At 35.6% G+C, this 27,256-nt stretch overlaps 1 protein-coding gene across 8 annotated transcripts in view; it reads left to right on the plus strand.

Moving 5' to 3' along the window:
- Positions 1-5,737: 5,737 nt before the first annotated feature.
- The window catches only part of LOC131681647 (uncharacterized), a 202,024-nt gene continuing 180,505 nt past the window's right edge, over positions 5,738-27,256 (plus strand). For 3 of the 8 annotated variants that reach the window (XM_058962565.1, XM_058962567.1, XM_058962568.1), the window contains exon 1: positions 5,866-6,345. The gene's annotated coding sequence lies outside the window, so the exon portion shown is untranslated. Of the gene's footprint in view, positions 5,841-5,865; positions 6,346-27,256 lie in introns of those variants that run through there. The other 5 variants (XM_058962570.1, XM_058962571.1, XM_058962572.1 and 2 more) reach the window with 3 other exon arrangements.

Consider the following 27,256-nt stretch of genomic DNA (forward strand, 5'->3'; position numbering starts at 1 on the left):
TGGGGGCGGCCGGCAATGATGGCTATCATGCTGTTGAGGTTTTAATATGGGTCGGATTGGTATGAATTCCTACTTACCACTTCCTAAGCAACTCTTATTAGATAATCAGCAGTCAAACATGATGAAGTCAGTGTGCAATCCGCCAAAATCATCGTCACAACTCAACGCAACGCAACGCAACGCAACGCAACGCAACGAATCCAAGGAGGCCAGTTGGCGATCCGGTTCATGATGTCCTGATAGTGATCTTCCGTTTGCCACAAAGCTACAAGTTTAATTTCATTTTACCCTGTCATTTTCCTCTGATTGTTCTCTGATACGGTCTCTGCTACTGATGTTGGGATCAACATTACTTTTGCCTTCCTTATAAAAATCTACTGATTGTCTAGTGATTGTTTCTCCTTGCTTCAATTTTTAATCACATGAATATTCATGTTAAAAAAATACAAATTGTTTATATTGTCCTTGAAAACATTTCTAACTGCATCTGCATGAAATTGTATGTATTAATATTTTTTGCCTACGATATGAACTCCTTATTTTAAGGTATAGATGTGAAAAAATGTATTCCCATGAGTATAAATATAATAAATAAAGGGCGAACACGAAATTATTGCGACACCGAAAATGTCGTACCAATTTTCTTATAATATTTAAAATCAAACCATAATTTTAGGGTAGTTTTATACATATGTTTACTTCAAAAATCAAAAGAAAAGTTAATCGATGGAGCCTTGAGTGTAAAATTGAACGCATTTTCGCTTGATGCCCTCCATCAAAGTCTTTACAGTGTCATCCGGTACCAGTTTCTCAGTTTTTTCCATTTTCTTAACATGTCCTTCTCGTCTTTGACTGTCTTCTTGCTCTTCCGAAGCTCCCGCTTCATCATTACCCAGTACTGCTCCACCGGGCGCAGCTCCGGACAGTTTGGCGGATTCATGTCCTTTGGAACAAAATGGACAGAATTGGCCTCATACCACTCCAGGACACTTTTAGAATAGTGGCATGATGCCAAATCTGACCAAAATAGCGGAGCATTGTCGTGCTGCTGCAAGAACGGCAAAAGGCGCTTCTCGAGGCACTCAGATTTGTAGATCTCGCCATTTACTGTGCCCTTTGTCACGAAAGGCTCACTCCTCAGTCCACAAGAGCAGATGGCCTGCAAAATTAGATATTTGGAGGTGAACTTCGACATTTTCTTCTTCTTAAATTTGTCGTCCACATAGAGTTTTAGCCGTCGATTGTTGCCGTTCATCGCGGTTTGGGAAGTTCTGTACCTTGTATGTATGTAGTCCAGCTCTCTTCTTTGCATTCTGGACGTAGCTCTGCGACATGCCGATCTTTTTAGCCAAATTACGGCTTGAGACGTTGGGATTTGCTTTAATCATTCGCTTCACCTTTCCCTCCGTCTTTTTGTTCTCCGGTCCCGGTTTTCTTCCAACTCCTTTCCCGTGGTCCAACGTCAACCGCTCCTGGAACCGCTTCAACACTCTGGAGACGGTTGAATGGTGAATGTTCAACATTTTTCCCAACTGCCGGTGCGACAGGCCAGGAAATTCCAGGTGTTTGGAAAGAATTTGTTCTCTCGACTCGCGTTGGTTCACCTCCATTTTCGTTGAATCGAAAAACACGAATTCGAGTATGACAGCATGTAAACAATACACATCAATGACAAAGTCTGCAAAATTTGGTTGATTTTTACCCAATGGTAAAAACGTTATGCCCTGTTTAATGTGTCGCAATAATTTCGTGTTCGCCCTTTAATTCCAAATTTCAAACATATCTTAATTATTCTCAAGAAATTTAAATTGTAAAGCAAAGAAATTTGTATCGGAATAAAAATATGCAATTGTTTTACATCGAGGATTTTCAACGCAAGAATTTTGTGCGCAAGACACATAAATGGTTAATCTCAGGTTTTGATTTGTTCCAAACTTTCGAGTGGGTAATTCCCCCCTCGGCAATTTTCGAGTGGGTACTAGTACCCATACTACCCACGCAATCTGCCGGCCCTGTCGTAAGACTAAACAACGTGTGGTGAATTTAACCCCAGCTGTTCTCCACCTTCAGACAAACAACGGTCGATCTTTTAGTTACCGAGCTATCTAATGTTTAGAGAAAAATTTAATTGTTGACCATTGTTCTAGCATCCTTTTTCAAAATTCCCGTTCAAGCTATGCGTACGATAAGGATCCTAGTTATAACTCCGGATATATTTACGTGTCAAGCAGACGGAGACATGAGTTTATGTTTTATACATCCCAGACAAATCGATTCGGAGGACGCTGCATAGATAAAAGCATATATGGACAAAGACAACAGTTATTTTGAAAATAATACGCTGCCAAAATTTTTATGAAATTAAAATTACTACAGATGATAGCAGTAATTTAATAATTCATGAACTCACCCGTTTGTTTATAAATGTTTATAAATTTATACTTGTCGTTTTTGTATCGATTTTGTTGGCTATTTTCGACAAATTTAAGACTAAGAGAAACGAAAGCAATGAAATTGAAAAACGGATAGGTATCCTAGAGCGAATCAGTTATAAACTTGGAACGGAAAACTAGGACTAGGCGGACTCATATGGACATGTTCGAAAGGAAATGTGAAGAGTCTTTTGCCTTCTGCTAAGTAGGAGTTGGGCGTTGCACCCAAGTCTACCGCATGATCATTGATAGAACAGAACTCATCATCATGTTTTACCGCCGACGTCGACAAAAGAAACTTCACAAATCTTCGTTGATCATTCCTTTCCATTTCTTATCATTTTTGCTATCTCATTTTTACATGAATTAACCAAACGATATGTTAATTACGAAAATCAAAGAGAGATTTTTGGTACTGTGTGGGGCGTAGTCTTACGAAATATCTATAAGCGATCTCTGTGCAGGGTTATCTAAAATAAACAGTTTACCATAGAATCTACAATATGAAATAGATAGGTTCCTAATACGTAAAATTTATAGCAATCTACAAAAATACTTTTCGTGTGTGCTTGATCAATAACTATATTTGTCTACCATATTCCAACTACACGAAGCAGATAGAATATATTGTCGGACTATGCTCAGTGCGTAAACCAAAATATCGTAATAAACTATTACGCGTATCAGGAAGTATCACATTTGAATAATCGATTCAGAAAAAAAGTATTGCTCATGCCCAGTGTGCCAAGTGAAAGAGAGAGTGGAAAAAGCAACATAACTCATGTGTTTCCCCAACAGGCCCCGTCTACCCACCATCTACCAGTCAACCAACCTCAGCAGCACGAATAAGTTCGCGACCATAGCCTGCTAGCCTGCATCAAATGGAGCAGCTCGAAGCAGTCTTGGTAAGGTTGGAAGCTAGGTTCGCTGTTTTTCGTTCGTTTAGTGTGTTTGTTTTCTTTCTTCGATGCGCTGCCACCCCCCTTCGCACAGTGGCACGACTTAGAACAAAGGGTGGACTAAAGTCGAAACTTTACCGCATCGGCTCAAATAGGACGGTTTTATGTAATTTAGGTACGCTGAATTCGTTTTTGATATTAAAACATATTAAAAATAAACATTTACTGTTCATTAGGGTGTCTCAAAAATAAATATTTTATCAAAATAGTTCTTAAATTTATTGTATATTAGTTTTCGTGTGCCAAATCGTTTTTGATATTAACATTTGTAAAAAAAACATCATTATACATTAGGGTGGCTCAAAATAATTATTTTGTTGCTAAGGTTCAAAATATTTTTGATAGAATTTTTTTGTATGCTGAATTCATATTTTGGTTATAAAAATAGAAATTAACTTTACTTCTTATTATGGTGGCTCAAAAGGAAGTATTTTGTCTTTCATAATGATATTTTGAATAGTAGTTATGGTAAGTTGAATCTATTTTCTATATTGAAACGAATTGATTTATATCTCATTATGGTGCTTCAGACATGAATATTTAGATTTTTTGGATCAAATAAGATGTGTCGACTAATTTTGGAACGTTTAAGGTTGGACAGAGAAAGGGTAAAATTCGCAAACGAAAAAAGCAGTTTTTTTCCACACCGTATGTCAGATCTTCATAAAAATCAATCGGCAGTACTGTAACAACATTCTACATACGCTGATTGATTTTTATGAAGATCTGACATACGGTGTGGAAAAAAAATGCTTTTTTCGTTTGCGAATTTTGCGCATTCTCTGTCCAACCTTAATTCATCAGTGGGTTACTTGATATGAAAACTACATTTTCTTTAATCCCTAAAAAAGGCAAGGGGTCTCAGAGGCCCGGCTAGTTACAGTTCTCTAGTTCCAATCAACTTGTAATTTGAAATTGATCGAGCGCCTTCGATTCTCTCGCCGATAAAACGACAAAAAGAGGCTTTGATTTCATTGGGTTGGCGATTCTTCATGAAGTCACAATTTCAGCTTGTCTTTTTGAGGGTTAATTTTCAAAACAAACATTTTGAGTGTCTTAGTGGAATGTTTAATTACATTCACTATTCAATAAGATGGGTAGCGATTTTTTTTCGCAGGTGTGTTTTAAGTTACTTAGATTGCTTATTTCATATTTTACATAAAAAAATCAAAAACCCTTTTTTCGCGTATATGGTTTATTTAAAAATGGTTTTATTTTATTTGGATAATATCGCTTACCCTTAAGATATATCAGTGCCGTACAAATTTGGATCAACATAGTCTTGCAATATGACTAGAACTCAACTGCGTTCACTCAATTTGACAGTTACTACGTTAGATAGCATGAAATTGTTCCAGAAACATTTAATAACACATTACAATTGGTTGAACATATTTACTGATTTTTTAACATTCTGAATATCTTCACCATCTAAAAACCACACTTCCCATTCGGCTTCTTACACTTGATCACTAGTAAAATCCTCCTCAATGCTGTCTGAAAGTTGTGCATGTATTCGTGTCTTTATACTAACTATAAAGTGATTATTCAAACTCAATATCAGTAATAACCATGCGTCTCCATTAACAGTTTTTTTTAAATTTTGACTGCTTATCGCACGTTTTCGCAAAACTACCATTTGCTTATTTTGAAGAGAAAATTAAAAGCTTTGGAATGAGTATAGTGTGATCGCGGGCATTCACGGGCGTCGTTGTTGTTATCGCATTAGAAGTTCAAATTCAATAAAAATTAATGACAAACAGTTATCTAAACAATAACTAAACCAACTAGTGACTTATTTCTAGCGATTTTACTATGTAATTTCATCACACGGATGATTTTGGTGAAGTAATGCAATGCATAAAATCAACCGTTTCTTTGATAAATCAAAATAACGTGGTGTAGTTTCTGTGGGTAAATAATGCAAAAAACACATGAGTTATGCCCTTCAAAAAGCTGTCAAAAATTCATTTTACGTTGAAATCCCCTAAAATATTGCAAAAATGTCTCTGATGGCTCAGCTAATACGAGAAAAATACTAGCGAGAATATCGCGTAACCTTCATATATGGACTTAAGTCCGGGCTCGTCCCACTGTGCTTCGGTTTAACAGAAAACACTGTTCGCTCGCGTTTGTCGTTTATTTTTTCTACTCTCTTTCTACTCGGCGAGAGATATGCTCCACGACTCGCCTCGCTCTCTTTGGGCAGACTCTGTTCCTGGGTACACACCTCACCACTAGCACTAGCGGGTTTTTTTTTGGGGCCCGATCGGGGGTGCCAACACGAACCACAGTCTGCCGACCAGCCAGGGGGCCTGATTACCTGCGTTGTTTTATGTTTTATCGTTCAGTTTGTATCGAGTTCCCCTACGGTGATGTGCTAGGAAGACGAGAAATACAGCGTTGACCAGGTTTTGCCTACGATCGCGAAACTGCTGGAGAATTACGAGTAAGGATCCGTGGTGTTTTGTTTTTTCTTCTATTCGGTTCTTGGTGTGGTGCGTTTGATTTCTAGGTGATTTCCCTGTGGTACAGCTAATGGATGGAATCTTTGAATGAAAAGTGTGATTGAGTTGATGTGTTACAATGTCACTACGACTTACGGTTTAGTGAGGCGAAGATTACCATTAGAAAACGTATCGAGCTGAAGTGGTGCTCAGTCAGTTGTTGTTGGATTTATGGAAATTTAATGAACTACGAACCAGACGCTGGGTTGAGGATGAAATTTCGAGGTGATAAGGAAAAAGGATTGTGACACTGAACGAAGGACAGGACTGTGCTACTTAGTGCCAATAAATAATTCATGTGTGTTGTGTCGAGCCGAACGAGTGCCCTTTGTGGTTAAAACAGAATGTATGCTGATTATTTTTAAATGGAATTCTGCGGAAGCTGGTAAACCTGTTTGCATGCAGATATTGAAAAACGACGAAGCGCTTTAAAAAAGCGTTAAAACTGTGAGTTGCTGCAATATGTTTTTTTTATGATAAGCCGATTAATTCTTAAATCTTTGGGTGCCAATAAATTATCCATCCAATTTAATCAACTTAAGTATCAAACATTGCCGTTTTATTTGCTACGTTGAGGTGTCTATCTAACAGTCACTAAAATTCAGCTATTGTAAGAATTTTGAAAATTTTTTGGTTAAACTGGTGAATGTGGACAATTAAATTTACAGAATTTTAACTAAACAAACTTTGGTTAATTACAAAAAAATCCCTGAAAATCATTTAAAAATAATAAATTTAATTATTTTAGAATAATAAATAGTTGAATAGTTTCTTGGACTACTATTGAATTATTGCCGCTTTATCTGCCAAAACTTTAATAAAACAAATCTGCCATAACGCGTCTCCGGACTTGATGCCTTCATATATGTTGATTTACCACGCCGTAAGAGAATATTGTAAAAACGTTTATTGAGGTGAAAAAATTGGCAAGTCGACTGTTAAACTTTCATGCTTGTCACAGATAGCGGTATCAAACGCGGATTATATAAAGCATAACTGTTTGAAAGTGTTCTTTTTATGTGATTCTCAGTCAAGCGAATTTTCATTTTCAAACGCCAGGTTCCAGTTGAATCTACCACCACCAAGATTCAAATTCAAAGCCTTCCTTAATCATTCGCTAAAAGTGAAAGTTCGCTGTATTTTCATGCGAAAGCGAATGTTTTCATATCAAATTGATGCTTCATGCACTCTCAAACAAAAACCGTCATCTGCTCTGCAGTGGCCAGTTTAGATTACTGTGACATAAGCATTTTCGAGCATACATGAACAGCAAGTAAAACCTAATCAGCAACTTAGTCGAGAGATATTAACATCGCCAATGAAGTTGAAAATGAATGGAAAATAATTGTGCGGCTAAGCTGTATGAATGAATGATGCAATGAACAATTACGATTTGAACGAAAATAGTAGGGCAAGATTTGAGTTTCGTTCCTCCTTCAAGTTCAAATAAAAATCAGTCAGCAATCACCACCTCTATACCTAATTAGCGTTGAAAATACTTGCGTGCAACAAAAAAATCCACAGTGGAGCTTTGTGTGCCATTTTGTACATTTGGAACGAAATGTGATTCCAAATGTTCAATACTATGTGTATAGCATTATTTTTTTCAAGAGCTCTGTTGTCATGTAATTATCTCAGCAACCGATTTATTTTTAAACTAGTTTCAAACGAAAGGTCTAACGTGACAAATTAACGCTGTTTTAATTGTGTTTTTTAGTTTCTGAGATATGCGCATTTTTTTAAAACATGACATGTTTTAGACACATAACTTTCAAATAAAACAATTTTCAAAATCAGTTAATGAACGGCGGAGATATTAAACATTTTATTTTTATTTTTATTTCGCATTTACTTTTTCCACTTGCTGAAAATGAGACTGTTTCATATAGATTATTAGTTTACTGGTGTTTTAGGGAAAAATATAAACCGATTTTGGATATCGAGATTTGAAAATACATATATTTAAGGGGTATGTTCTTTTTGTGAGAATATATCATGAAAGTTTGAATTTACATAAAGCTATAAAGAAATGATTTCATTTATCAAATTTATAGTATTTTGGTAGTACATTTTTCTGTAAAATAAACAAGCATAAGTATATTAATATACATTGATAATTGACGGAGTTATGGCTTTTTCCCCGAAGCCCTGTTTTATTTAAGAGGTTTGCGGTGATCACGATTGAAGACCAATAGATCAACTAAAATCTCAAAACTCAAAAAATTCCATTAGTATAGAGTATTCCTCGTACCTTAACGATTAGTTGTATAAATAATATTTTTTCCTGCATTCGGAAACGTTTTTCTTAAAAAAAACCGCTGTTTTAAGGTTCAAAAATTGTATTAAAAAATTCTCATCTGCAATACAAACATTTATGCATGAAAAAGGAATCATTAGGGTGCGAGAAAAATTAATTACGATCAATTGAAAAACAATTTGAAGAAAATCGGTTCAGTGTTTTTTGGAAATCGTGATCACGGGAAAACCATTTTTTCTTTGAAAAACGACTTTTCGAGATAATCGAGTTTAAAACTTCAAATTGCCACTGCTCTTGGTAAATGAAGCGCGCTGGGAATCGCTGTAACTTTCGATCTATTCCTCGTATCTCTATAAAAACTTGGGAAAATGTTCTCAAGGAGTTGTACTTTCAGATAAAGTAATAAAACTTTTATCGATTTTTTGAAAAATTAAAAGGTATGTAACCCCTTAATTGAAGGAGTTCTAATGCAAAAACATTTTGTTAATTTACTCAATAATTACTGTGATATTTCTAAAAAAGTAACGTGTAAGTAAATTTCAAAGATAAAAAGTACACTTTTCCCAAAGTTGAGATATGTTCCGCTTACATTAAGCATTATGCTAAGCTCTATGTTGTATGTTTGATGATATTAAAAATTAGAGGATAGAATAGGATGAGTCGCAAAATTCTCCCTTTCCCCAAGTAGTGGGAGAATAGTTTTTCTGATAAAATTTAACTGATGATCTCCCTTCTCACTGGTGAAGGAAATAATAATTTAATATAGAGAAAAATAAACAGAAGTGTCAAAATTTACACTAAATTGCCAAGACTTGTTTTGGCAGCAGGTAGCAAGTACCAAAGGTTCAATGCGATAAACTCGTTAACTCATTCTCCAACAAAGTTATTTATCTGGAGAAATAGTACGTCTTATTTATCCGGAGAAGTTGTGTGAGTGCTGGTAACTTTTCATGTGAAATTATGATTTTTTTATTTTCGAACTCATTTACGGAGTCATTTACGCATATGAGTGATAAATGAGAGGCCTTACTATAATTGATATATGTGAGTATCTTGAATGCCCTGAAGATGAAGAGATATATCTTCGAACGATGACGAAAAATTAATGACCCAGAAATCTTTACTTTCTAAAAAATGGGATGTTTAGGTTTTCTGATAATTGCTAAGGTCCTCGAGTAAAGTTGAAATACCAGATAAACTTTATTTATGTCACCAAAAAAAAAGAACGAAAACGAAGTAGGAATAAAAACACCGCAATGTATTATTTAGCCATTTCTTCGGATCCTGGTATATCAACTTCCAAATAATAGGGTTTTCACAAACATTTTAGGATGGCTTTCAAATTCACCTTGATCGTATTATCAATTTACTTAATTTCATTATTTTTTCTATTTTATGTACACTTTTAATTTTATTTATTTTGGTCAGTTGATCCATTTTATTTAAAGTTTGTATTCATTCATTTAATTATTTTATTAATTGCACTTCAGATATTGTTTATAGCAATTATTATATTTAATCAATTATAGATTTCGTTCATTTTTTAACTTTTGTCATTCAATCATCTTTGTTTTACTAATTTCATTCATGTCTTCTATATTGTCCTTTTTATTCAATTTGTCGTTTTAAGTGTTGGAGTCATTTTGTTTATTCATCATTTCTTTTTATTATTTGTTTTGTTTTATTCATTTTTACAATTTATCTTTGGTTTTACAATTTTATTAGTTTTATATATTTTATGTAATTTATTTTATTGTATAATTCTGTTCATTTTATTGATTTTCTTCGTTTATTCCTTTACAATAAGTGTATTCATTACGTTTGTTATTTTATTTATTAACCTTAATGCGCTTTATCATGGTACTAATTTTGTGCTTCTTTATTATATTTTATTCATTTTATTCATTCATTTCATTTCAATTTTTTAATCATTTTACTGCAAAGTGGAATTTGGGTTAAAAAGCTGCCCAAAATTTTTTGAGTGAAAGTCGACCGTTTTACAATAATTACATGTAATAACGATTTACTCGAAATTATGTGTGGTGAGCATGAGAGTGAGATAAACGTGTGTAGTGACTCGCTGGGTGGGGAAAGATTTTAAGGGATAACTATCAATATCTTGCATTAGCGTTACTTTTGCACTTGTTTGTGTTAAGAGGGGCGCTTGGTGTAGTTGGAAAAAACGCCTTTATTTTTATTTTTATATTCGCTTAATTGTTAGTATTGAACCTCTAGAATAGTCTGCCGCAATCTTCCGGTGGCCACGTTGAACTTCTTTTGTTTTAAACAGCTATGCATTCCTCGCGCGTATTTACCGTAACATGCCCAGATTTCAATCTATCGCAAACTTTGGCGAACACGATAACTCAAAAACTAATTAAAACACTTGAATTTTTGTGAGAATGCACAATAAGTGTAGCTTTTCGATGAACAACAGAAAATTGAATGAAAAATGAAGGTGATTTTGAATTTGAATCTTTGTTGCGATATATTCTACTAAAAGTGGGTATTTGATAATGAAAATTGACATCTCTGACAATCATGGATTCCTCTGAATAACGAAACCTTGTCGATCAGTTTTTCGGCCTTCCTTTCGATTGCTTCCAATTCCTTTGAAGGGCACCCTACATTCGTTTCGCTGTTTCATGTTGGACTTACTTTTATCTATTTGATGCTATGCACACGAGGCAGCTCTTTCACACTTGCAATTCATCTCTATGGTCTTAGTCGTCGCTTCACCTGTTCTTGATGTCGGACATTTGAAAAAAGATGTGTGGGTAATGTCTATGACATAACCGGACTACACTTCGTGACGTTAATACAAATCTAATGATATTTAACTGAATTTATCACACAAAAGATAACTCCCTCGGTGTTGATATGTGGTCTCCCGGAAAGAACGCATCCGATAAGTTCGAATAGCAGCCTGCTACTAAAATCCCTATTCTTTCTGTTCAAGATATATGGCGTGATGCATGAAATTAACGCGATGTTTTAAAATCGTTTTTTTCGATGCGTTTGCTAATTTCCATCTATCGGAAGTTAAAATACTGGCCTCTGCTAGTAGCACAATATTTGCCTTCCGGGCATTGTGCAGTCTTTCGAGGTGATGCTCTGTTCGTTTCAAACAGCTCAATACAAATGATAATAGAAACAAATCTGTAGGGGCTAATCTTTTTAGTGTTTGGTTAGTGCACCATATTGACGGATTGGATCGAGATAGATTTTCCGAGCCGTTTTGGAAAGATTTTCCAAATTTGACAAGCCGGTTGTCACGGTAAAGATAGATACCGTGAATAGCATGCTATACGGTTGAATAGCATGTTTGAACAATTTTAGTTCATAATATGAATCATCAAAATTCTAGTTCCACATTTCAGACAATATTTTACTTCAACATCTAACTGCATGGAGGGCACGAAAGAATAACACGGTGCTACAAAATAAATAAAAAGAATGTACTCGATTAATTTGATATGATGATGTGATATGGTACTACCGTCAAACGGGGTAACTTGCAACAGCGGGGTAACTTGCAACACTTCAACATGTTTCTGTTCAGATTAATTTAACAACGCTAATAATAGTGTTTGCAATTTAGCATTATAGCTGTCAAAAGCCAGCATATGTTAAAAGATAATCATGTACTACCAGTCATTATTTTCGGTTTCTTTAGCGCGATAGTGTAATCTTCTGTATTTGGAGATATTTCAATAAAAAACAAACTGAAATGTCGTGCTTTGGTCCACTTCAATGATAAGAGCATTTCATTTGTATCTCTTACGAACAGATCGAGTATACAACAACAAACGTTACTGTTTGATACATGTTTGTTTACCCTCTCAAATATATGCAAGATAACGATTTAACTATATTAACTACATGCAACAGTATTTTGTCTTATTACTATTACGACTCTAGCCATCTGGCTGATTGAGCGTTTCAAATAATAGTCTGTATAGCATTTTGAATCAAATTTTAAAGGTATAACCTACAACTAGAATATGAAAATGCTCCTTAAATACAGAACAGTACCAGGAAGTCGTCTTTACGTGAACTTGCTTCTCTAGCAATACTAGAAAATTCTCAATTTCTATCTTCTTATACTCAACTCAGGAGTGGATCCAAAAAAAAATTTCGGAGGGGGTCCGAAATTTCGATTTTGAAATATTCAATGTACAATACGTAATATCTAATACCCTTCTTTTTGAAATCAGTTTTGGAATGATTTGGAATTTAGAATGAATTTAAAATAGAAACTATTTTAAAATTTCTCAATGAGATAAAAAAAATTCGGGAAGGTCCGGACCCCCAGAACCCTTCCCCTGGATCCACCACTGACTCAACTGGATTGTTCTAGCATTTATAATAGTCCGATTGCATGGAAAAGATAGTCGTTGACAGTGTAAATTAATTATCTGTTATCAATAATATCTGAAGACAACAAAGATGTAGTATAATTTAGTTCTCGCCGTTCACTGACAGTTTCACTGCACTGTTCCAGTGGAATCTAATCACGTTAATTGCGATAGAACTGAAGTTATAGTTCTATGGATAATACTTGTTACTTACTAGTTCTGAAATGAAGGGTTAAAACCCTGTTAGCTAGCCTTTCCTACGAATTTCTTGAATAAATCGAATGTTCCCGCTGTTCAAATACGTTGTTGATTATAAACAACATGGGCATCCAAATTATAGTACATTTGGTCGCTGTTCTTTGTAAATAACATGGGTATCCAAATTATCGTACATTTGGTCAATGTACTAAAGGTAAACAAAAATATACAGCAATAGACTTCAATGAAGTTCATGTGTTGCAAGTTACCCCATATGCGGGGTTACTTGCAACAGGCATATTTTTTGGCCATCGTGAAAACAGGGAATGATGCTTTGATTTGTAAAATACCATTTAGTAGTCTTTATACTCCCATTAGCGCTTGTACATATTGAAAATTATTCTAATGTTACAGCATTTTTAGTTATACCGCTTTGAAGTTGAAAAGTGTTGCAAGTAACCCCGTTTGACGGTACCATCTATTGCAGCAGAACTACCGTTCATGCAATGGACTGATCTCCCAATATCTCCCAATTCAATCATTATTCACTGGTCCCTTTCAAATAAGCACTGTATAAAGGGCCAAAAAGTAGTAGATTGGTCGGTCAGCAAAGTCTCCGACACGTACCACAGGGGAGTTGAGAGTCTCCTTCCAGAGGCTAGATCATAAGAGCCAATTATACTGAAAGCCGTCAGACTGTTACCAACCAGGAGTTGGCATTTCCACTCTCCTAGTCCATGCCGCTTCGATCGGGTGCCCTGATGGTCCCGCCCAGCTCCCAAATCAATTCAATTATGAAATAAAGTAGTAAATATAAAACAAGAAGATAACTACATGGAAAATAAATATGTGAATACGTAGGAAAATAACTAATTAAAAAAATAAATAAATAAAGAGCTCACCAATAAAATGACTGGAAATCCTTTGCCGTAAGTGTACTGCAATCTAAAGCTGTAAAACTTGAGAATGGCATCATGATTTTTTTTCAATTACAAAAAATATTGTTAACTTATGTAATGTACTCGATTAATTTAATATACTCCCAAAATCTTGGTTTATAGCAAAATAAACTATTTTTGGGGACGTTAGGCACTAAAAAATTAGCTACGCTGTCAGTTTTGAACCGATATTGAATCGTTTAATTCCCTAGAAAGAAGAAGAATAGACATTTCCAACGGTATGCTACGTTCTGATTTTTGTTAAAAATACTATGCGGTTTTGGGACAACAATATGAAAGTAATCATTACTTCGCGATGTTTTTCATGCAAAGTATGCAAATCGCTTAAAATTTTTTTATAAGGAATCGTCTTTGCTTCAATGAAAATTTAGGAGACAATTAATTCCGCATACGAAGACCTAATTATCATCAAATCGGTTGAAAAGTGGCAGAGTTATTAAATTTTTCCCAAATTAGAAACTCGCTCGACTAAACTTTTAAAATTTTCAAAGATTCGTACGTACGTACGTACGTACGTATACATTCAAAAGTATGCGTGTAAACTTTTACATTAAAATTCTTTTTTTTTTATGTTTACCCCAAAATAATCGTTATTTTCATATTTTTGTCCCAAATCCGCATAGTATTTTCAATAAGGGATCATCCATAAATGACGTAGCATTATATGGGGGGAGCTTTGCATTTCGTGATGATGTGTGACGACGGGAGGTAGCGGATCATGTCAGGCTACGTAGCCTTTTTAAAGGGGAATAACTAATATCGTTTTTTATATTTAAAAAAAAATTACGCACAGATAAAAAAATTCGTGTAAAATTATGCTAACTATACTGCACATAAAGGGAACGCGACCAATAGTGTAAAATTATGCGAGTGATTAAGTTTAAGTTTAAATAACTTACGTATGTATTGGTGACGACACCGACATAGAAAAAAAACCGTTAAATAATATCAAGACTTGAACCGACAATCATTGACTCACCAGTGACACCTCCTTACGACCTAGGCTAAAGCGACACATAACAACGTGACTGCAAAGTGGCGTACATAAGCTTCGCTTGAGCCTGGACGATTCAAGCGCATTGAGTAGCGGCTCGTGGATGTATGTGTATGACGCAGTTAGTTTTTCTCTCTGCTCAACACCGTTTCGTATAAAATCGTGTAAAAATAAGATATTTTATCTGAAAGTTGAATGAATAGCGCGCAGGTCTCGAGCAGAATAATGTAAATTTCCAGAGGAACATACAGATTTGCATGATTTTCGGGGGTCATTTTATGTGCATGATATATAGCGTAAATTTATTCGTGAAACATAATTACACGAATAGTTTTTCTGCGATATCATGAAATACACTTAAGTTAATTTTCATATTTTTTTGCTGTGCGGGGACAGAGGGGAGAGTTACCGTCAAGCTACGTAATTATCAGGGGGTATTTAGAGGTTTCTGACGAAATGCTACGATGGGGGTGGTGTTAAAAATTACTCAAAAAATGCTACGTCATTTATGGATGGTCCCTAAAAGATAACAACGTGAAATAACGTATTTTTCTTTTTTTCAAAACAATTATAAAATTGAAAATCTGATAAATGACAGCGTTACTGCTTTTTTAGTGCCGAAAGTCCAAACAAAATGGATTTTTTGCTATGAATCAAAATTTTGAGGGAAAACAACATTTTTTAACACTATTTGTGTTGCATTTATTGAGATCTTCAATCCATACTAGATTATGTTGCGTTGCTATTCGTAGATTTCATAGGAACGATTATCATATTGCCCATAGGTAATTTAACTTAACTAATCGTGCTTGTGAGATAAATGATCAGGAATGAACTTTATCTCTTGTGAGTTCAGTAAACCAATAGCATGAGAATCGTGATTTGCAGGCCACGACCATATTCACCGATACTTAGGATATGGTAGGAAATGTTGATGCAATACCTACTTAAGGAAGGTCACCGACTCAAAGGCGCTTCCATAGGTATTACGGAGTTGGATTTAAGGATAGGTATAGGCCTAGAGTTCGCCACAAGCACGCAATGCGACCACGAAATGAATATGTTTCTATGCGGTGGGATGGTTAGTCTCTGAGTAGACGTTTATTCAGAGCTAAAAGATATTTAGTTATATTTTTCTTGTGTTTAAACTATCGATAACCGGCCATCGAGAGTGATTTACTTTTTCCCTAAACTACACCACTTCATGCTGTCGGAACCGACAAAAAGTTAGGTCACGATAAACTTCCACACTAAGCATTTGCGACGTTGAAACTCATTGAATGAGCCAGTTTTGTTTGTTCCCTCACCAATTGCCTGCCTGAGTGATTTTATTTTATCGACTATTGTGACTGTCTCAGCGTTTGTGATATATGGTCACATGTGTTGCTGATTTGCACGGTGTCGGCAGCTTTCACCCAAAGTTGCGACGATGGATACCCAACACGGTAAATTCTATTTTTACCATTTTTTTGTTAACCATTTTTGTTAACGACCTATTGAGTCAATTTGTCAACAGTCAACAAAAATTGTTAACAAAAAAATGGTAAAAATATACTGTCTTCTTCCTTTTATGCTCTAGATGAACGTCTGTTCTCTCTGCCTAAATTGATGTTGCTTCACAGTTTTGCACGACCAAGAGGAAACTTGGCCTTAATCCTACTACTCTGTCATCGATGTTACGTGATATTCATTATGAAATACTGCTTGTTTGGGGGCTATTCACATACCATATCTCGCAAAAAAGAAAAAAAATATATAAAAATATAATATACTTCCCCTCCAAGCATATTGCAAGTTGTTGTCCAATGATTTTTCTGAACGTACCCATATTCTATTTTTACCATTTTTTTGTTAACCATTTTTGTTAACGACCTATTGAGTCAATTTGTCAACAGTTTTTACGGCATTTAATTAGCAAGGAACTGGAAGGTGAAGTATATTTTTCAATATTTAGAGCCATAGTACTCAAGGGAGAGCAAGGTGTTGAAGGGAGAAAGTTTAGAAAAGCGTGGAAGGATCATATATGCAAGCTTAGAGCTTACCGGCGACTTAACTTTTTGTCTGCTACCGTAGGAGTCAGGGTCTTTTGGCATTAGAAATGCGAATCACCTGAGTCGACGGCATGTCCGGACAAGCGTAAAGTAACTTGTTACTTCATGTCGGAACCGACTCATATCCTATCTATTTGTTTTGAAAGGTTCGTGTTGCCGCTTACTGTTCGGTGTAATGTCATACCGAAATTTTGAATCCAAATTTTGTATCATGTACTAAAATTTTTTTAAACTTATTATTTAGCTAAACCCAACCATTTTTTCGCAAAAATCAACCATTAATCACCCACGACAAGCTAACTCAGACATTACTTTGTTAAAAGTTTATTAACGTGTCGTAATTAAGTTGAATTGATTTGTAGTCTTCGGTTAAGATGTAGACAATAAAATTATTCGCTTCATTCTTTCTATCAGCGAGAATATTATCTAATAATGAAATGTGAGCAAGTTGGTTTTTCAATGTAAATTGTCGAAAAATCCCAAACTTCGAGCAAATTGTTGTTGTAGCTTAACTTATCGCATTTGGTTCATATTTGCTGTAGACACTCCAGATGGAACTAGGAATCGACTCAGAGGTGGATCGATTGAGTTTTCAAAAATTCGTTTTTGTTTCGACAATCTAAATATTGTTTTCAAATATAGCATTACAGTATACACTGGAACCTTCATTTATGAACTCTTTTTCAAGTAATATTCGATTTACGTAACTTTTTTACGGCCTAATTCTAAATAACGAACACTTTTTTTACGAATCAATTTCGTAAAAAAAGTTTGACTAAGAAGTTGTATACAATTTTACAGATTCTTAGCTAACTGTTACTAATAAATGTTGTGTATTTTCGGAATGGGGTTAACGAGTTAGTGATGAAAATCGATGTCTGAAGTCATTTTGAAATGCAAGATGGCGACTTTCGGTTTAGATAAATTCTTTATAACCTTGACAATATGGGTATTTTCGGAATAGGGTTGACGAGTTTCTAAAACCTCAACAATATGTCTATTTTCGGCACGGGGTTGACTATTACATGATGAAAATTGATATCTGAAGCTATTTTGAAACCCAAGATGGCGATTTCCGATTTAAATTTCCAAATTGCGCCAAAAAAATTTCTATCGTTAGGGTTATCGAGAATATAGCTCAACCAACGAATTTTAATAAGAATGTGAAGCAAACTTTTTTACGAGCTACATCCCAAATAACGCACACTTTTTTACGAACTGATTCAATTCACGAATTCCCGGTTTGGTTCATAAATGATGTTACAGTGTAGTTCCAAATGAAAAATATTTAACCATAGACCCCATATTATCGCCATGAACGGATCTCTGTAATTCCTTCGTCAAGAGAAGAAAACTCTGCGCTCATTTGACACTACACAAGCTATCTTCTGCAACATAATGGCGGCCAGCATCGTCAAATATTATCGTTTGGACAACAGTTTGCGATCTAACTGAAGATTCTGAAGTCACTTGATTTGTTTTTGTTGTTGTATGTGCTTCCAATGGCTGTCGTGCAAGGGTTCACACAGTGTATAAATTGTTTACAGTACAGACACGCGAGAGACTGAATGTTATACCTACACGAAGTGATCTGAGCATATACTGAACCTGGTTACAGAATCGCGAAAGAAGGAATTGTCTGTTTCAACAACATTGTTACCACTATAACCCAGTTCGAAATTCCTGGTTTTTTTGTTGAATAATCATTCTTAACTGAGAAAACATTTCCATACTGCGACATAAATTTTTGAATAGCGCCATGGAATATATCCGGAGACAAATCATGTAGTTTTAGATCGGCTGTATTAGCTTCTACATACACGGGGCTTGACTTTAACACGATCTTACTCAACAAAATCTTTCACGTAGTTCACGTTCTTTCTTGAATACTATCAGTACAACATTTCTAATATGGTGGAACTGAATTGTATAAATTTTGCATTTGTCGACACGAATTTTATTCGACAGCAAATGCTCCACGTCACGAGAGAAGGTTTAGGTTCAACACCCTTAATATCTATAACGACCCTACAGATACGTTGCAGAAAAATATCTTCATTTACCCTTTCATGCCCAACTTTTTTCTGGTGCATGTAGGATTTCAAAACTATTTTTCCTTGAAAACGGTGGGGCCAAGAAATATGAAATTCATTTTTCATAAAGATAGGAGCTTCCCTCGCAGTGCTAGAAGCTGCTCAATTTTTACCTTCCAATGCTCAATACAATTATCCTAGAATTTTTACAATATTTCACATGCGAGGAAAACGCAGCCAGAGGCAGTCTAAATTGATAAGTTTTATCAGTTTTCAATAATATTGCAACATAATGAAGATATATGAAAAATTCATTTACCGTCGTCAACTTAAGCTGCTCCATTGGAATCCAATCAGACTAATTGCAATAACTTCAGTTCTAGAGCTGATCCTTGTAACTGTTAATACTCAAATGAAAGGCAGTAGTCACATTTATTAACCTTACTTGTTTTTGTGTGCCAATCTTGCCTCAATCAAAAGTTATAGCTGTTTAAAAACGTTGTTGTCCACAACCAACATGGGCATGAATGGGTTAACTCTCATTAGCTAACTCAGAACTACTTTCCTCGCGGGAGATCACGCAGAACTAGGAGTGTGCTCAGAGACATAAACAGCTCTTTGGCTTAGTTTAGTCCTGTCACTAAGTTAGTGTTGAATTCTGATGAGATGTCAAAGTCTAAACGCAAATTCTATAACTAATATGATGTTTAAACAATAGGAAAATAGGAGGAAGGTATTGAACCCTAAATGAAAAACTTCATTAGAAGCTAGCGAAAAGATTCATACGTAGCATCATCTCTCACTCTGTCTTCCAAATCGTAATTTTCGCTGATTTTTGTTAGTTTGTTGTATTGAATTGGACTCACTATATAAAAGTATTTAGACAATTCAACGCTGCGAATTTTACTGGTCAACAGTGCCCAGGCGGACGATTGCACAAACTCAAAGAATTTCCAGCTTGAAAGAAAAAATATTTCTTAGTAATAATATATTCAAAGTGTACTCGGAGGTCGTTTTTGTGTCCACTGAAATACGACCGTAGCAACGGTTACAAAAAAAATCAGGAAGCTACCGTACACAAACAAAGCCAAACCTTTCTTGTCAAGCTCTCGCATCTGATGGCAGAAGTGCTTTCGAGTGTTTATTTTCGAACGTATTCTGCCTGGCCCGGTGTTGTCTCATGATAAGGGTCTTTATACGGCAGTCACAACCTTACTATCCGCGAAAAAAAAAATCCGGCCACATCCGTTTCCAGATCCACGTACTCGAACGCGGCACCGCGCGCTGCTACAGACTGGTGACGATGTCTGTTTACTTTCATTTATTATGTTACTCCACACACTGGGGCTTACCCAAGAGACATTGTGTTTAATATCTGCGCACCGCGCCACCAGCTCCGTGCAGGTCGTTCCACACGTAATCACATTTCACGAGACAAAGGTCTACTACACATATGCAAAGAGACTTAAACGGCAGGCGGTCGAAGCGATGAACCCGCACTCGGATGAAAGTTTATCGTCGTTGTCATCGTTGTTAGTTGATGGATTGTTGAACAATATCCGCCAAGCGGGGCTGTTTGTTGACCTATCGGTCACTTGTTTGTCCATCTATGCATAAATATTCGAGACAAGGTCTTTTGGGCGGAGCTGGAAAACTGCCGATCGAGCGTGGAATTGAGGGAGCTGAAGCTAATCGACTGCGCTTGTAAACAATGCCCAGTTCACTAACCATATGTTCATTTTCAAATATTGATTGATAGTTGTACCACAGCATCATATACGACCCTCAAAACCTTCGAAATTGATGGGTACTTATGACAAACTGTTATTTTGTCAGCAATTAAAAAAACTACCATAAAAGGTTTCGAAATGTGTCACACCGCTCTTCGTACCTTCGGACGTCAGACTAATAGCTTACTTTGAATGCCATCGACCATTGTAGCAAAGTACAAACCGGGCGACGGATAGTTAAAAGCCACATACCGAGTACATTTCGAAACGACCTTGTGGTTGTAAACTCGTCCCCATGGCTCCGTACGAAGGTTGGGAAAAATGGCATGATGGAATGACTGATTGTTACTCGGTTGGCTTGTGAACATTGCTGGGCGCTCTTTGTAACGGTTCAACCTATCACGAGCGTTCCCCTTGCCACCAAAATTAACCGCAGAAACAAACGGCGATGATCGTATCGTGTGCTACAATTGGACGTGGCTGTAAATCCGCCCGACAACAGAAGGGAAAGTTGTTCCCCGAAATTGCAACTGTGGTTTTACAAAATAACGGAACAATGAATTTGGCTGCATTTGCATGTTCCACGGGAATTGCCTTACAGTATCGGTGGGAGAGTTTTAAGAATTCAGAAAGTGTATTTTAGCTGTCAAATCATTGTTGACGTTCTGTTTTTGATTGGTTTTCGTAATATTGTCAGGGATTGAATAGAAGCTTACCTTAATTATTTTTCTTATACAGCAATTCATGGACATGGATTTTAAATACGCTTTTCAAAAAATAGAATCATATTGTAAAATAGCAATATCCATGAACTGTTTACGAGGTCACCAGAATTCAACGTGACTTAGAACTACCAACCCAACCATTTAAAAAGCGTCGTGCTACCAAAGACACCACAATCAATTGCTCAATGCTCAATGCATCCTGTGTCTCACGGCTTTATGTGGCTAGCCCTATGTTGATCGTCCACGGCCGTCAACCTTGAAATTACTCCAATTCATTGTTTCAACTTGACTCATGTCCAATTTATACTTAGCCATACTGTTTGTCTGAAAATGTACGATGTTCATAATTAAGTATCAGAGTAGCTATATAGCATTGTTGTCCAGCATCGGATAAATTCGACAACTCTATTCAACAATTTTCTCATGCCCCGTTTCTTTGTGTTTGAAAATTAACAGTGGCAATTATGCCAACCGAAAATTTGCATGAAGCAATGGAATTGTATCTATTTTCTTATGAATTCCATGTTTTGCTATGAACAATATCATAATATATGTAATATGTAACATTTAAAAAGATTGTTTTTTTGGTGGTTGTCGTCCATCTTTCTCACCTATAAATTGTTGTCTTATAAAACTTCTTTAAAGATGACTAAACCTACAAAGTTGAATGTTTCGGTATTGTGTGATCCTGTTCATGTACAACTGTTTGGAACATTTATTTCAGTGTTCTTGACTTAAAAAGTGAAACACTCAAATGTGTGCCATGCATGTACATACATGTACACACATGTTAACCCTGAAGTCGAAAAGCGATAGCTCTACCGTACATCCAACGACTTATTTCAAGAATACCTCGTACATTCTGAGGCCGCCTTTATATACAATTCATATACATTCAGGCAATGCACAGTGGTCGGAAACGTCAAAAACGTGAATTTAATTCACTAGGGGCCAAACCATCGAATATATTCACAGGGTGTCTTTGGAGGAATTGTTCGTATGAATGTTCCCCACAATCTGAAAACAATTGAAATTAGGCATGGCCTACTATGATCAAACTAAAAAAATTAACTTTTTATACTGACGAAGTAGAAAGTTGGTGTCTTCGGCATAGTTTTAGAAATGCTCATAGTGAAAATTTTTGCTGAAGAACTTGAACTTGTAGGATTCCAGGTTATCGATTTATAAGGCGTTTTCTATGGCAACCCCCTTAAATCTAGTTTTTTTTAATATAACTTTTTTCATTGTGACTTTTCGTGTAAACTAAAAGTTTCAAAGTTATTGAGGATTTTTACATTTTTGTACACCAACTTCAATTACGTATAAGAAAGAAAGGTGCGAACCAAAATGCACGAACAGGCACTTTTCTAACTGTCTAAACTATGCACAATAAAGTTAAGAAGGTTTGGTGCGTGGCATTCTAGAACGCTATGAATAAAATAAGCTTATTTTATCATATTTTTTGTCTTTTTCCACACAAAAATAAGCAAAAAATTTTTTTTTTGATTTTTTCCGTAAAATTTAGTAATTAATGGTATGACATCCTTTTGTAAGCATTAAACACATTATGACATGTCTATTTGAGTATATAGTAGTTTGGGATCTCCAATGATATTAAAAACTCATTTTTGCTCCCACGTTTATAAAATCTGAAATATTCAGGTATAAGTGAAAATAATACTTGTAATCAAACCAAGAATTTCAAAAATTGGAGCAAAAAATTTTTAAAAAATTTTTTGCTAATTTTTGTATGGAAAAAGTCAAAAATATGATAAAGTAAGCTTACCCTATTCATAGGGTTATAGAGTGCCACGCACCAAACCTTTTTAGCTTTATTGTGCATAGTTTAGACAGTTAAAAAGGTGCCTGTTCGTGCATTTTGGTTTGCACCTTTCTTTCTTATACGTAGTTGAAGTTGGTGTAAAAAAATGTAAAAATCCTCAATAACTTTGAAACGAATGAACATTTGTCTTGAACGTAGTTTGCACAAGAAGTCACAATGAAAAAAGTTATATTAAAAAAACTACAAGGGACAGCCCTATGGGGTTGCATGAGCTGTAGACGTAGGACTATACTACTTATAGTAAAATATTTATTTTCTTAGTACATTTATAGTAATAATAAATCAAACATATTTCTTACGTATGGTTTAATCACAACCAAACAACATCGAATATTACATATTGAACCAAACCTTCTTGGTTATCAGGTCATTTCATTTGTAGTAGTTGATCGAATCTGATTAAACTTATTTAAGAAGATCTGAAGAAAGAAGACAGAAAACTGTGACCGAACTAATATCTGGAACTAAATCTTTATAGCATAAGATTAGCTTGTAAAAACTTTTCGATTGTGTGTGGTAAAAAACCCGGACCAGTGAAGAAAAATCAAATTTTAGACAATATAATCACATTTCTTGTATAGACCAAGCATTCTAGTTATATTTTGCCATTATTGTAACTTTCCTAAAGTAAGCATACAAATATAGCGAATGCAGTGGTCTTAATCATATATCGAAACTATAAATATACAAGAATCGAAAACAATTTTATACATGGACAAGATGCGTTTTTGCAACGGTTTTTCAAGTGGCAGTGTATTCATTCATAAATAGGCTTTGTAGTATGTACCTATTAGCACTGAGAACTGACATACAAGTCAAGTTTTTAACTTGTGTAAGAAATAAAACTGTCGCTTTGAAATGACAACAGCAAGTAGCAACTTGCCACTGGTCGGCGCTTCGATCGGCCAGCAATCGCGATACGGGACTTGTGTGTAAACTTGGATACAATAGTGATTCTCGCATGCGAACCTGTATACGATGGTGATTTTCAACGTATTTTCATTTAAATGTTTACACAGGTTTTTCGGAAAAGTTTGTTCTAGCTTATGTCTGTTCTCTGTGCTATTCGTAGAATCAAAATATTTTATGCTGAGTGGAAATGAATCACGTGAAGGGGAAATGAATCAATGAATTGATCGAACGTAAACAATAAACTTTCGTTGTGCAATTTAGTAACGAATTAGATCTACCTACCTACACATTCGCCTCAAACATTAAACCCAAGCGCACAAAGCAAAATGAATCAGCGCTAATGATGATGGGTAGAGCGAAATAGACAACTAATACCACGACACTGTGTTAACCGTGTTTGCAAATGGAGCTCGCATCTACAAACTATTTTGTGTACGAATAATTATATATAAAAGTGTGCTGGAAACGATCACAACACAAAAGATAGCATTGTGTTTGAACGGACAAGCTCAGTCGCATTCACTGGGTAGCGTACCTCCACAGGCAGTGTAACGGACTTCTAACTCAGCTACATAGGCTGTGAAAACACACAGCGCAGTGATCTGATTTGCCTGCCGTTTAACAGGCAACTGAGCTGGTACGGCGAAATCCGTCCGTTTAAATTGTCGATGATGACGTCATTCATAGAAGCGTAGCGCGCTAGGTACACAAATCTGTCGTGCTGGACTAGGGAAGCGTTATCTTCTGTGAGTAAATGCGCGATATTTTGTCTAGGTTGTTCATTATTTAAATTTTTAATGCCATGATATCAAAAATCTTTGGGTTTATCCATTGGAATCTATTCTTAGAAGTATTTCGGGGCGATATGCGCAAAAAATTTGAAAATTTATCATGAGATGGCTGAATTTTATGCGTTTAAAAATGGACCCCTTTTCGTTACATATCATTTTTGTAGAATTTGCAACGTGCACACCTATATCGAAAACAAAGACGTAGTCCTACGTCAAAACTAGATTTAAGGGGGTTGCCGCAGAAAACGCCTTATAAATCGATAACCTTTAATCCTACAAGCTCACGTTCTTCAACAAAATTCTTCACTATGAGCATTTCTAAAACTTTGTCGAAGACACCAGTTTTCTACCTCGTTAGTATAAAAAGTTATTTTTTTTTAGTTCTATCATAGTAAGCCATGCCTAATTTAAATTGATATCAGATTGTGGGGAATATTCATACGAACAATTCCTCCAAAGACATCCTGTGAATATATTCGATGGTTTGTCCTCTAGTGAATTAAGTTCACGATTCTGGCGTTTCCGACCACTGTGCAATGGTGCCAACAGTTTTTACAAATAAACTACAACATTTTTCCGAAATTTTTTCGAGCGGCTTTTCGGCCATGGAAGCTGTCCTCCAATGTCAGCTTCTTTCTCCGAGCAGCCTATATAAGCCGTGTAGTATCGGTAATGGTTGTTTCAACCGACTAAGGATTACATTACGGACTACCTGTTCCGGTGTTAAAAACCCACTAAACAGGGAACCCCGGTTCCATAGTGTCATGCGACCCGTGCTATGGTTAAAATTTGTTGAGGAGGTTCAAATTATTCTCAATGGCGAACAGATCCGGGGAAGTTCCTAGAGAAATCCCAGTATGCTGCATTACGCAGCACACCGCTCACTGTACACTGAATTTTTTTTCCGAGATCTTGCGGGAATTTGTTGACTGGGGGTTCGCTGAATCTTTCGGCTGATGGTAGCTCTGTGAAGTATTGCTGGATTTCGATTATCAAATGTCGATGTATAAAGCCACTGGTTTCCTGTTACCATGTCGTAGAAGGCGACTGAAAAAAGGAGTCCCAAAGTACAGATGTACTGCCCTACCGAGGACTTAACCCTTTCATGCCCAACTTTTTTCTAGTGCATGTAGGATTCCAAAACTATTTTTCCTTGAAAACGGTGGGTTCAAGAAACACGAAAAGCCATTTTTTTTATAAAGATAGGTGCTTCCCTCGCCGTGCTAGAAGCTGCTCAATTTTTACCTTCCAATGCTCAATACAATTTATATGAAATTCCCATATAAGCCGGAACTCAAATTTTTTTTTTTTTCAATGGGGGGACCCCATGAAATTTTAGAAATCGAATTCGTATTTTTGATGCTAAATATCTTTAAAATGCATGAAACGTCGAGATTTTATGTTATCTCGAAATTTTTTTTATGAAAATCTACTTTTTGGGATTCAATTCAATTCAATATTACCGTGGCTGTTTTTTTCTTTTGCAAAATTTTAGAACTCGAATAATGATTTATTTTCCTGTATATAGTTGTTATGTGATGTATAATAATAAAATGTAATATATGCGTTTAAAAGCTTTTAATGAATATAAACAACACACACATTCTCGTGATTCATGATCGAGAAAGGCACAATTGCACCGCTAGGTGGAGTAAAATAGGTTTTTTATTTCTCAAAAACTTTATTAAAGGCATTCAATTTATTTGATAAGTAATTTTTTTATTATTACTTCTGGGAGGATTATTCGCCAAATTTTATTCTACTTCTTCAGAGTTGGCGATTTTGAAATGTTGTGATCTGGACCGCAAAAAACTGTTTTCTAAAATACATTTTACTTTCAAAGCATGCAATTTGAGAATGAGCCCTTGTATACGGACTTTTATAATGACATTAAATTTATTACAAAACTACACCACTAGTATCTATTAGGGTTCGTCGCGGTGCGGATGTGGGCGGTAAATGGATAGTCCGCACCGCAACCGCAAAAAAGTAATAAAACCGCACCGCTTACCGCAACCGCATTGCATTTACCGCACCGCACCGCGCGGTAATGCGGTAAATGCGGTAAAAATCATGTATTTTAAAAATTGTGCTGAAAAATTATTCTTTTGTTTTGTATAGCCATATATAGTAAAATGTTATTCTTATTTACACGAAAATTATCTTTGACGGACTCCTCAGAATGTAACATTTATGAAAATATTCAACTTTGCAAGTTTTATTAAGATGGGTAAGGGTTTTGGCGTGAAAAAAATACTTTTTCACGATTTTTTTAAAACATTGCGTGAAGCGAACTGATCAAAACTTTTGTACATTATAATGTATCATTTCAATAACATGCTGTAATTTTTCCATGCAAAAATATCGACAAACGACTCAGTGACGAAGCTTTTTGCAGAACGTCTCTGGGAAAAAATGATTTGCGGTGTTACCTGCCTTTCAAAAACTACTTAACCGATTTCTTTTAAACTTTGTATACAGATCAGCGGTGCGAATTTTCATTTTCA

This window comes from Topomyia yanbarensis, chromosome 2 (genome assembly GCF_030247195.1).
Source record: "Topomyia yanbarensis strain Yona2022 chromosome 2, ASM3024719v1, whole genome shotgun sequence".
Classification (NCBI taxonomy): Eukaryota; Metazoa; Arthropoda; class Insecta; order Diptera; family Culicidae; genus Topomyia; species Topomyia yanbarensis.